At 35.0% G+C, this 12,685-nt stretch overlaps 1 protein-coding gene across 2 annotated transcripts in view; it reads left to right on the top strand.

The window, feature by feature from the left end:
* LOC148307292 (beta-1,4-glucuronyltransferase 1) overlaps positions 1-12,685 on the top strand; it is a 91,729-nt gene that overhangs the window by 26,852 nt on the left and 52,192 nt on the right. For both annotated transcript variants that reach the window (XR_015837868.1, XM_088263622.1), the window contains exon 2: positions 1,213-1,304. The gene's annotated coding sequence lies outside the window, so the exon portion shown is untranslated. The remainder of the gene's footprint in view (positions 1-1,212; positions 1,305-12,685) is intronic.

Raw genomic sequence — 12,685 nt, 5'->3', positions numbered from 1 at the left:
TATACATTTAAAAAAAAAATAATTCCAGAGTATGTTATTATTTTCTTAAACATTTTTTGCAGATACTTTGTGACACATTTTATAAAATAAAGCTAAAACATTCTTTTAAACCGCATTTATTTTTTTTACTTTTTTCCAACCGGTTTCGACAAGCACCTTGTCATCTTCAAGAATGTATAAATATTTTTCCATCTCTGAAGTACATATCCATTCTCTAATATGACAAGGTGTGCTTTTGTCAAAATCGGTTGAAAAAAACTATAGGTAGTCATTGAGTGATTGTCGTGGCTTTGATTTATGAAAAATAATCGTTTTTTTTCGATGGTTACTTATTCAAAAACGTCGCATTGACGAATGGTAGAAGAACCGTTCTATACTAGCGCAGTTGTGCTGATTGTACGAGAATGAAGATGAACAGAATATGACCAAAACGGAATTCTGTATTAGCCGATTGCACGGATCTCTCGTTATATACGGTTAAATAACTCGATTCATTATATGATTTGCTGCAAGTTGGTATGACAAATTCTCTTTGTATAAATCGTGGGTGTACTGGCAAAAACGTTAACTCGAAAATATGCAATTATGACTTAATACATATTATTTCATTTTCACCTGGCAAAATACATTCATTCATTCAAAACATTATCCGCACCCCAATGGTGCATAGGGCACTGCATCATGTAAACGCAGTGTCATCTTGATCGTTAACACATGAAGGAAAGGTGATCAGCCCCCCGCTTCCGGTACCAGTCCAAGGTAATAAAACAAATATAAGAGTGAAAAAATCACTTATATTTATTTAACCCCCCCCTGGGAATCGAACCCGGGACCTCCAGTACGGTAGCCGAGCGTGCTGACCATTACACTACACTAAGAAAAAATACATTTATGTGTATATACGAGTAAAAAAATGGCAAATAATTTAATATTAATAGTAATTCATTAAACCATATCCTAGGTGGAGCATATGGAGTCCACAAATTGTCTTCAGGCTTTTCTGTCGGCTGCCAGCTCCTTTGCATCCTACCAAGGCGCGAACTTATATTAATAGCACTTACCTAAAATAGAAGTCCTGGTTTCAACTCTTATGTATAGAAGTAAAGCATGGATTTGTCAAAGGAAGGATGAAAGTATATAGAATTGTATCGAAAGACGATCTCTTAGAAAAATGTGCGGCAAAATTATGTATTTTATGTTTTTTTTTTACAGATTAATGAAACAACCCCGTCCTCGACATTTCGAGTCCTACTTCTTTTGAGCTTACCGTCAAGACGACAAGGCAACAAGACAACCTACTCAAAGTAAGAAAATCTAACTAAATTTATTTGGCAGTCACTTTGTGGTAAAATCTATCTATTTTTTATTTATGTTTTACTTGGTAAATACCGTGGTGTTTGAAAATGATGCGGAATGCATCGAAACACGTGTCACAATGGATTTTAAGAAATTGTGATATTTTTGTGTGGAAGTGAAGCATAGACTTGACAAAAAAGGGTGGAAACAGATCTCTCAGACGAATGTGCGGCAAAACGATGTAAATATAAAGGTGGAGACCGGAGCATTTCGTCGTAACATAACGTGGTAACATCGCTCGCGGCGAGCATCAGCGAGCATCCGAAACTATGGATGGAGCGCTCGGTTCGCTGTACTGACTATACGAATGCTCGCATCGTAACGTAACACGTTACGAACAAATGAGGAGGTCAGTCTCCACCTTAATACAATACATAGATTGGTTTTTGATTTGACATTAGATTTGTAGAATTATGATTTAAATATAAAAATTAAACAATTGTTTAAGGCCACATTTCTGAGTTGATTAATGTAAACACGACTAGTTTCGAGAACTACAGATGTTCTCATCAACAGGTGAAAATACAAAATGCAAAATTGGGTCGGGTTGTGGTCCCGTGGTTAGTGTCGCGGACTAAGTCAAAGACTTTAGTCAGAGTTTCTCGGTTCGAACCCACTCTACCACAATTTGATACCTATTTCTAATAATGAGCCGCTTAGGCTCACAGAAATAGTATGAATTTGAAATATTTGTGTAAATAATAAAAACACAAATATTTCTCTGTAATTTTTTTTTATAAACTTTATAAAATAAAACAACTTTGTTTTAACCACTTTTTATTGGTACACTTTATCCAACTGGTTTCGACAAGAACCTTGTCATAATCAGGGTTTATGTACTAAATTCTTATTATTTAGAATTTAGTACATAAACCCTGATGATGACAAGGTTCTTGTCGAAACCGTTTGGAAAAAGTAAACCATAAAAAATTGGTTAAAACCAAGTTGTTTTATTTTATAAAGTTTATAAAATGTGCCACTTGGTATCTGCGAAAAACATTCAAGAAAATATAAGATATATCTTGTATTTTCACCTGTCAATGAGAACATCTTTAGTTCTCGAAACTAGTATTGTTTACATTAATAAACTCAAAAGGTAGTCTTATACAAGTGTTTTATTATTATTTTATTTAAAGCGATGTCTCTCAATAGAGAGAATACATTGTCCTGGGGAATTATTTATCTTTATATCTCCGCAGGATATTAACTTCCTGTAATAATTATCGCAGCTACTCCTTATTTAGACGAACAATGAAAAATTAACTCTGCACTGAAACCAATTTCAACGACATTCACAGACAAAAACCACTTAATTAATGATTTAAGCGACACTGGATGGGAAGCGACCAATGGATGATATATCAATGGTGTCTTATCTTGAGACAATGCATCTATAGTTTTTATACGAAAGAAGATAAAATCATTTGCTATTTTAAATAATATGTATTATTGGTGCTTATCTTGAATAATTCTTTCCGACCAAATCAATTGAAAATTCGAACATTTAAAACAAAACAGCCAAAAAACATAATGACGTTTGAAAATATTTTTTCAAATGTTGAAAATCCTTGGTAACAGTTTTCATCCGTAAAAATCTTTTAAAAAATGATTTTGTGATATTATCAAAGTGTTTTGTAACTTTTTCTAAATTTTCGTCAGAAGTTTAAAGTAAAGCATAACCATGTTTATCTTTCGATACGCGTCGGCGATCCTTTTTATCGTTTGCCTATCGACGTAGATGGATGTTTTGTTTTAATACCAGGAGTTTGCACTCGTCTTCAACTTGTCACACAAATTTGTCACATTCCTGATTCCTTAACAGCATTTTCCATCATGGACGACCCTAACAGAATCTCGTTCAAGGCCACCCTCGAGAAGTTCAAGCAGTTTGCTAAAGACTGCGCCGGGGAAGCTTTCAAAACAGCCAACAACGTCAGGAAACACACGATCTTAAGAAGTAGTCTCAAAGAAGCGGATGTGAAACAAATAGACAACACTAGTGGCTCATTCTGTCCACCTTCAGTACCGGAAAGTAACAATGCGAAAATTGCCATTGAAGAAGACTGCGAAGTAGAAGAAAAGGAAAGCCTCGTCGAGCTGATGGCGGCCAAATCTACCATAGCTCTGGAGAAACTGCACGATGCCTCTAAAACCATTGAAGAAATTTCCATCGAAGCTGCAAAAACAGCAGAAGAAGCAATCGCATCCAGTGCCAACCAGATTGCCCAAGCTTCCGAAAACGCGTCCATTGCGGTCAAAGAAAAAATGGAAAAAATTGCCACTACATCAAAAGAAAATATTGACAGTTTCACCAAAACTGCAAAATCGGCTGTCGAACAAGCCGATTCGATGGCCAGATCGGCTGTCGAGCAAGCCGAAAACATGGTTGTAAAAATTACTACCAGCATCAAAAACGTATCAGACATTGTTAAAGATAAGATGACTCCGCCTACCAAAAACCGCGAGAAAGAGTGCGATCTTCCTCAATCCAAGAGCTCAGCTACCGCCAGTTCTGGTCCATGCCCCGAAAGTTGCACTCCTCCCGACTCTCTGATGAACATGCTGGAAAAGTCAGACGTGTCGTGCACCATCATAGGCGATCCCTCGGAAGATTTTGCTCACGCCTGCAAGATTGTGTGTGAATATGACGAAGCGTCTAAGATCGACGCCAAGAAGTGCGAATACGCCTGTCTCGCTGTCAACAGGCTAAGGGAGGAGGTGCTCAAAACCGCCAAGGAGATATGCAACAAAGGAGAAAATGAAAAAAACGAAAAACGGTCCATTTATTAACTATTTTATTTATACATTCTTTGAAACAATATTAAAAACGTATAGTATATTTAAATTTTTCAATTGTTTTATTTATTTGGTTTTCAATGTATTGATTTCTTTAGCCATTTTCAGCACTTCTTCTTTCATCTCTTGAACCTGTAGGCAAGTCGTCTCGCACTTCATCGCATCGTATGCGTTCGTTTCTTCGTGGGCGCACACGGTCTTGCAAGCTTTAGCGAAGTCATCTGCTTCAGAACCCCTGAGACTGGCCAACATTTTCGTCAGCTGTTGTTCCGTCTTTTCCTTGACCACTTGAGTTGCTTCGGTCGCCTTGGTTTTGATGACCTCCTCTGTGCTCCTGGCTAGTTCTTTTGTCTTTTCTTCTAAAACTTCTGCGGCTATTATCAGTTTTTCTTTCAACACTATTGTAGCTTTTTCCGTTTGTTCTTTTGATACCTTGGCCGCACTTTCTAGCGTTTCTATCGCTATCTTTTTGGTTTCTTCGGTTTTCTCTTTGATGGCCTGAGCTGCTATGCTCATTTTTACTTCCATAACACTCTCTGCTTTCTTCCCAACTTCTTTTGTGTTCTCGACGACGTCGCTGACAACTTGTTGGACCTTTTCTTTCGTGGCATCTGAGACTTGCCCGAGTTTTTGCACTGTTTCGTTTAGCGGTCCTTCGACGCTGTCTTTGATAACTTTGCTTGCACTTTTTGCGTAATCTGAAGCGATGTTTGTGATCTTCCCCGCGGTATCTTTCATGATCTTTGCAGCCTTCTCGGCCTGCTTACTGGCGTCATCCATTCACCTTATTTTATTTTAAATTATCACTCACTATCTTCTTCTCTCGAATGAAATAACGGTACTGAACTCGATCGTCGTAGCGTAAGTTCTACTAGCTGATAAATATAATCACTTATGCAATTGTTTTTTTGGCAGCACTGAAGGGAAAAAATACTTTGTCGGTTGCAATGGGCTATTAATAAAATTTTTAATCTGAAATAGAGACAAGGTTAAAAAACTAACTGACCATCACGCCGCTTCTCCGCAGGGGTAGGCAGAGAGAATAGAACACCACACCACCAGAGCACACTATCTGCAAACATTCTTTATCTCTACCGCATTCGCGCATCTCTTTATACGTACCCGCCGATTATTCCGACTTCAGACCTGACCACTTTCAAGCATTTAAAATAGTTGATCATGGCAAGATTTCCTTGGTCTTCTTCTGCTCCTATTTCCAACCTGCCTTATAAATTTATTCAACCATTCTTTCTTTTATCATTCGTCTCTTAATTTGATGGATAATGCTTATCTCAGCCTTGCGTTCCTTCCTTATTTCGCCATTTGAACATCTATCATACGTCGTTTTGCCACAAGACCCAAGGTTAATTTTTAATTTGTTTTGTCGGTATTCGCTTGGTTTATCACTTGACCTCAGATAATGAGAAGCATCAATGGATGATTACTACTTTTTTGGCTACCCGATTGAGTTATTATTCGATACTTTTTGTCGGTTTATATTACTTTCTAGCTAAAGTTATTGATTTTCAGCTGTCAAATATATCACAATCTTCTTTATGAGCCATCTGTCCTCCACTGCTGGATATAGGCCTCTTTCTGAGAAGATAAATTAATGAAAAGAGAAATATGCAATACGCAACCAAATTTGTGCACTGATTGGCGTCATTGGCTTCAAATGGTCGCACCAAAAATCCGAATCGAAAAACGATTTTTTTTTAAAGTCTTTATTTTATTCGGTTTTTTAGTCCGATTGTTCATGTCTGGAAGTGAAGTTAGTATTATCCAATCAGTATTATTTCTTTGGTGTTGTTTTGCTGGTCAGTTCAAGGCTATGTAATTTTACGCATGATAAGACCTTGACTTTTTGTTATCTGTAAAAATGATAAGTTTAATAAAAAGCTTTCCTAAATCCAACAGTCCGCCGCCGTAGTGTAATGGTCAGCACTCTCGGCTACCGTTCTGGAGGTCCCGGGTTCCATTTCCAGGGGGGGGGGGGTCAAATAAAGTTAAGTGATTTTTTCACATTTATATTTGTTTAATATTAGCCTGGACTGGTACCTGAAGCGGAGGGCTGATCACCTTTTCTTCATGTGTTAATTAATGATCATGATAACACTCCGTGTATATGATGCAGTGCCCTATGCACCATTAGGGTGTGGATAAGTTCGAAGTTCGAGGTTCGAAGCCAAAACAACATGAAAAAAAAACAAGATGAAAGAATCAGTATTAAAGTTAAAAAAATATGAGTAATAGTGTAAAAATTAAATTGAAAAATTGAAATTAATAGTCAAAGGTAGTAAAAAATTATTATCATCGTATCTTGATGACGACTGAACGGCCTTCGAGTATGTAATCGGAAGAGTTATCAAAGCTGGCGTTGACAGATGGTTTGTGGTTCCACGTAATACGAATGATGATTGCTATTGCTTTAGAAACTTCATTATTCTCCTGTATATTTTTTTTAGTTTACTGCTGTCATTTTTCTTGCCTACAAACTTACCATTGCTCATCCAACTGGATGGTCCATAAAGCTGAGTCAGTGTAATAAAGATTTTGTTTCGATCTTGAAAAACACTTTGCTCGTAAAATCATTCTAGAATTTTTATGAATAATTTATGTACTCCGTAAAATACTTTATTTAAAAAGAATTGAGTGAGTTTAAATCTTTTGTATACTTAAGAGTTATTGATATCTCAACATAGATGAAGAAGCATATAGATTCACAGGTATTTACAGGGCTTACGATATAGGCTGTTTTAAATGATCACTTTATACACGTGTAACATTCACCATTCTACCCATGATTGACAACCACACTACTCATATTTCGGAACTTGTATATATCCTTTATTGACACGTTCTCTCACATGTGAGTTGTCGGCACCATCTGTAGTTGAGTTGAGTGAGTTTTTTTTTAAAGCAGAAACCTTCATATGGTAATGTATGTCGTGGTATGTAAAATAATTAATCTTACAATCTTTAAAACATATATTTCATTAAGGCCTCTTTAAAAATACAAATAATTTACTCAACTCGACCATCGATGGTGACGAAGACTCATATGTGAAAAAATAATAAAAGGAAAAAAAAATTAAGAAAAGTATATTTAAAAAAAACTTTCTTTATTAATTTGAGTAGTGTGGTTGTCATTTAATTTTTTTTTTCTTCATATTGTTATATTTTCTTCACATTTATAACAATTGAGTGTCTCCAAATACTTGTTCACAAATCTGGATTATCCCCAATTAGAAGTTATTTTTTACATCTCAACATAGATGAAGAAGAATATGGAAGTCTGGGCATTTACAGGGCTTACGGCTGTCAATATATCTAGAAGTTTCAAGAATTTGAGTAGTGTGGTTGTGTCAATCATGGAAAGAATGGTCAATGTTACACGCGTATATAAAGTGATCACTTAAATCATATTTTGAGGTCGTAAGCACTGAAAATGTCCCGACTTCTATATTCTTCTTCATCTTTGTTGAGTTGTCAATAATGAAAATGGATTTACTTACTGCCTTCTAAATGTCATCTAGTTTCCATAGGTACTGAATCTGATACAGCATTTTTGCTGCTTCTTCGACTTTAATACTTCTTCGCCCATGTGGGTCTCGTCTTATGGAATTAGATAATAGATAGCTGTATAATTTTTTTTAATAATTATGTAGATTGCCCAGAGCTTTTATCACTCATCAATACTATTATATACTATTATTTGATAAAAACATGTAATGTAAGTTTATTACATATATAGTTATATTTTTATGTACATGACAGTTTATTTTTATTTTTAGATTACTTAAGTGAACACCTCTAATTGGAATGTTATAATTTTAATTTTATTATATTATGTTAAATATTCTGTTGGTTTTCCAATAATAAAAATTAATAAAAAAGATTATTTCCTCCAGTCTCGTCAGCTAGGCCACCGCCTCCTAGTTATCCTGAAGATCGCCACCAAACCCCCTGAGTTGGCAATCCCGCAACATGTGCCTTATAGTCTGTTCAGTTCCACACTCACAATCTGGGTTGTTCTTTTTCTCCCATTTTTGCTACCGGGCATTTTCTAACCATTCTGTATGTTACCAAACTCTGTCAGGACGAGCAAGGATTGAGCAGTCGGTCACGACTTGCCGCTTCGTGCCCCCCGTGACCTTATCTCGGTACTTGAAGCGCGAACCGAAGGTTGGAGATGACCAATGAGCCTTATTACATAATGTAGCACGATGATTCACTGAAATCAGTTGTAACAAATAAAACCCTATCGGCGGAAGCTTTTTTTTTTTTTTTGAATTACCTAACGTCCAAGTGACTCTGAAATCTAGCTACAGCTTATGCAACACCGCTTATCATGACCCTACTCGGGCTTCAACTTTTTAAGTTTCATAGCGTATGCCTACTCGTGAGTAGATTTACTCTTTATGTTTAAAGTTACTGTAATTATATGTAATTCAGGAGTGAAAATTCTAGGCAAAAACACTCGCTATCTCGCTAGAGGCATGAGTTTATACATTTCATTGATTCTAAGTTAGCAGTGAAGTTACTTAGGTCTATGATTTTAATTCTTGATTTTACTCAGGTAGTGACAAAATGCGCTATGGAGTCCAACCCTGAAATGTATGGAAGCGAAGCGTGGGGAAGGATGAAAGTAGAATGAATGCAGTCGAAATGCGTCGTCACAGTGCGGCAAAACGTTTCGTTGTTTTTTCTTTAAAAGTTTGTAAGATAGAGGCTTTATTAAAAAATTCTTCAATTGTCGGTACATTAAGTTCTTCGAATACTAATTTTGAAAGGTAAGTTCTGGGCTTTTTAAGAATTACAACATTTTAAGTGTGTCCAAATACTTGTTCACAAAATCCTGATTATCTCCAATTACAGGAGTTATTTTCATATTATTTTTTGACATCTTATCAAAGATGAAGAGGAATATGGAAGTCTGGGCATTTACGGAATTTGGGTAGTGTGGTTGTCAATAATGGGTAGAATTGGTGAATGTTACACGTGGGTAAAGTGATCACTTAAACCAGTCTATGATGGTCGTCAGCCCCGTAAATGCCCAGACTTCCATATTCTTCTTCATCTTTGATGAGATGTCAAAAAATAATATTTTTAAGAATTATTTTTGCAATCTTTTTTTGAATAATTGAGAGTGATTTTAAATTTGTCCTATAAGCTCCCCAGCCTGTAATTCCATACTGCAGAATCGATTGTATTAAAGCATAATACACCGTTTTTATGTTCAAAAGATAGAATATTCCTTTGTCTAATAAATATATAAATCAGCTTTCTAATTCTTTTGACCATAGTATGACTTATGTATGTTGTATAATAGTTACCCTTTTCACTTGTGACATGGAACAGTTGCTCCATCATGAGAACTATCTAGTTCCTTATGTTCCTCATCCATGACATCCTTCCTCTTCATGCTCCTCGCCTTCCTTCTAGCTTTCCATTCATCTTTTCTTCATCTCAAGCATAAATCAAAAAACTTGATTTTTCAGGAAAACGTTTTTAATGTTTAAAAATATAACACAATGTATTAAAAATAAATATCAAGCCACTTATTGAACTTTTTTCTATGCAACAGATCTTTTTAGGTAAAACCTGAAAGTTTTTTCTCCATTTGAAAAATATTTAGTATATTTAAAAAATAATAAAACAATACCTTTTCTTCAAAATGCAAAAACAACACTTTCTACCATTTAGCTGGTAAAAATTAAGTTAAAAATATGCCGCTTTTGCTGGGATATTGTACATTTTCTGGGCATTCCGAAAACATGCACAACTGAAAATTGACGATTTTTTATTTATGACGTTCTTGAAAGGAGTGAGCGATATGTGTTTCGAGATGAAATATACACTCTTCAAACGGCTTTGACAGACAATAAATAAATGGATACCGAACTCACGAAATGATCGAGGACTAGGAAGCCAACATGTGATGATCGAATCAATTCTTATGGTATATTTTAAGGCCAGTGTGTTAGCCAAGGTGACGGGTCATTGTGCCTTCTTGGCTAGCTACCTCGTGGATCAATACTAATCGAACAAATACTTATATTAATTAATGTCTTGAACAATGGCAGTCTGAACAGGTGTGCTAATTGTATTTTAAAATATTACTACTTCGCAAAACGCAAAGGAAAAATAAAACAATAAGATTAACAATTGTATTTTGTATGTTATGAAGCATTGTTAATTTTGTGGTGTTGTAATATCGCTCACTCCTTTCAAGAACGTCATAAATAAAAAATCTGGATTTTTCAGGAGAACGTTTTTAAAGTTTAAAAATATAATACAATGTATTTAAAATAAATATCAAGCTACTTATGGAACTTTTTACTATGCAACAGATATATTTAGGTAAAACCTGAATGTTTTTTCTCCATTTGATAAATATTTAGTATATTTAAAAAAATAATTGAACAATACATTTTCTCCAAATTACAAAAACAACACTTTCTGCCCTGTAGCGGGTAAATACTAAGTTAAAAATATGCCGCTTTTGCTGGGATATAGTATATTTTCTGAGAATTTCGAAAACATGCACAACTAAAAATTGTCGATTTTTTTATTTATGACGTTCGTGAAAGGAGTGAGCGATAAAACACTCTCCTTATCATTCATAGTTCACATTGTGCACAAAGTGATCGATGAATGATAAGGAGTGTTTTATTATAAACGTTTTCTAAAATAGGCGAATTCGTCACACATAGACTCTCGGTGTTAAATCCAGTGTTTGAATACAACTACAACGAACTAACCATCACGCTCGTTCTCCACAGGGGCAGGCAGAGAGCGTAGAACGTCAAATCAATCTGTTGAAACATTCCTCGCCGTTTCTGTATTCATATATTATGAGGGATTAGCCTCCTGCGATGTCGATTCGCAGCTGTCGATCTAGTGCAATGCAATGTGGGATGGTTCCATTCTCCTCACCTGCGCATACCATAGTCTTCTTCGTTGTCTTCCCCACCTAACGACGTCTTGAATCTCGCATATTTCTATCTCGTACACTCTTGCAAGATATGCTCCTTAGAGCATATCGGCTGTCCAAATTTAAAACACAGTAAGGGACATTTTTTGTGTAGTACGTTTTTTTTACATTTTTGGACTAAGTAGATTCTATTGTACTTAGTCCAAAAATGCAAAAAAACGTACTACAAAATTTTTTTCCCTTACTGTGTTTTAAGTTTGGACAGCCGATATGCTCCTTAGATAACTATTACTCGAATCACAAGACAATCGGTCGAAATTCCACCAGCTGTCAATTCCACCATATTCAATGATTATCTCGATAACGAAAACTACAATTATGTATTAAAGAGGCCAGGTGATGAGCATTGCGCGTGTGCCGGTAAGTACCGCAGCATCTCCCGGTGACGTAACGCAACAATGAGAGACCTTGGTCGCATCTCGCTGGATGAGTTACTCACTCGCGTTATTATATTATAATATATTGACCATCAGCAAAACAACTCCTTGGCAAGACACATAACAAACAACTTTTTATTTTATGTATTCATTTTAAATTAAATACAGATTTTTTTAGTCTACTAAGTCTACAACTTAGTAGACTCAAAAAATCTGTATTTCATTTAAAATTAATACATAAATTAAAATGGAGTTCTACAAATTAAACGCCAAATCAATCAATAATTAATAATAATAATAAAACCCTCATCCGCACCCCAATGGTGCATAGGGCACTGCTTCATATAAACGCAGTGTTATCTCGATCAAGGCAAGGTGATCAGCCCTCCGTTTCGGGTACCAGTCCAGTGTAATATTGAATAAATATTAGAGTGAAAAAATCACTTATATTTATTTGACCCCCCCTGGGAATCGAACCCGGGACCTCCAGAACGCTAGCCGAGCGTGCTGACCATTACACTACGGAGGCGGACAATATAATATAAATAAATAAACAACATTTTATTTACAATAACTAACTAAGTAACAAACCATCACGCCGCTTCCCGCAGGGGTAGATGGAGAGAATCACTCTGTCTTTACGCCACAACACTCTGTCTTTGCAAACAATCTTCGCCTCTTCCACGTTCATGCATCTCTTCATACATACCCGACGCTTATTACGACTCCTGACCCGGCCGCTTTCAAGTATTTGACATACCTGATTGTGCCAAGTTTTCCTCGGTCTTCCTCTGTTTTTTTTTTAAAAACTACATTCGCCTCATAAATTTGTTTAACCGTTCTTTCCTCACTTTTATTTACTACATAAAATATGTCCATATATATATATATATATATATATATATATATATATATATATATATATATATATATATATATATATATATATATATATGTATATATATTTATATATATTTATATATATTTATATATATATATATATATATATATATATATATATATATATATATATATATATATATATATATATATATATATATATATATATATATATATATATATATATATATATATATATATATATATATATATATATATATATATATATATATATATATATATATATATATATATATAT

The sequence above is a fragment of the Brachycentrus maculatus genome, unplaced genomic scaffold, assembly GCF_059751285.1.
Source record: "Brachycentrus maculatus isolate JH-2025_06_01 unplaced genomic scaffold, ASM5975128v1 h1tg000202l, whole genome shotgun sequence".
Classification (NCBI taxonomy): Eukaryota; Metazoa; Arthropoda; class Insecta; order Trichoptera; family Brachycentridae; genus Brachycentrus; species Brachycentrus maculatus.
The sequence above is the reverse complement of the archived record's forward strand: the minus strand, read 5'-3'. Positions and strand labels throughout refer to the sequence as shown.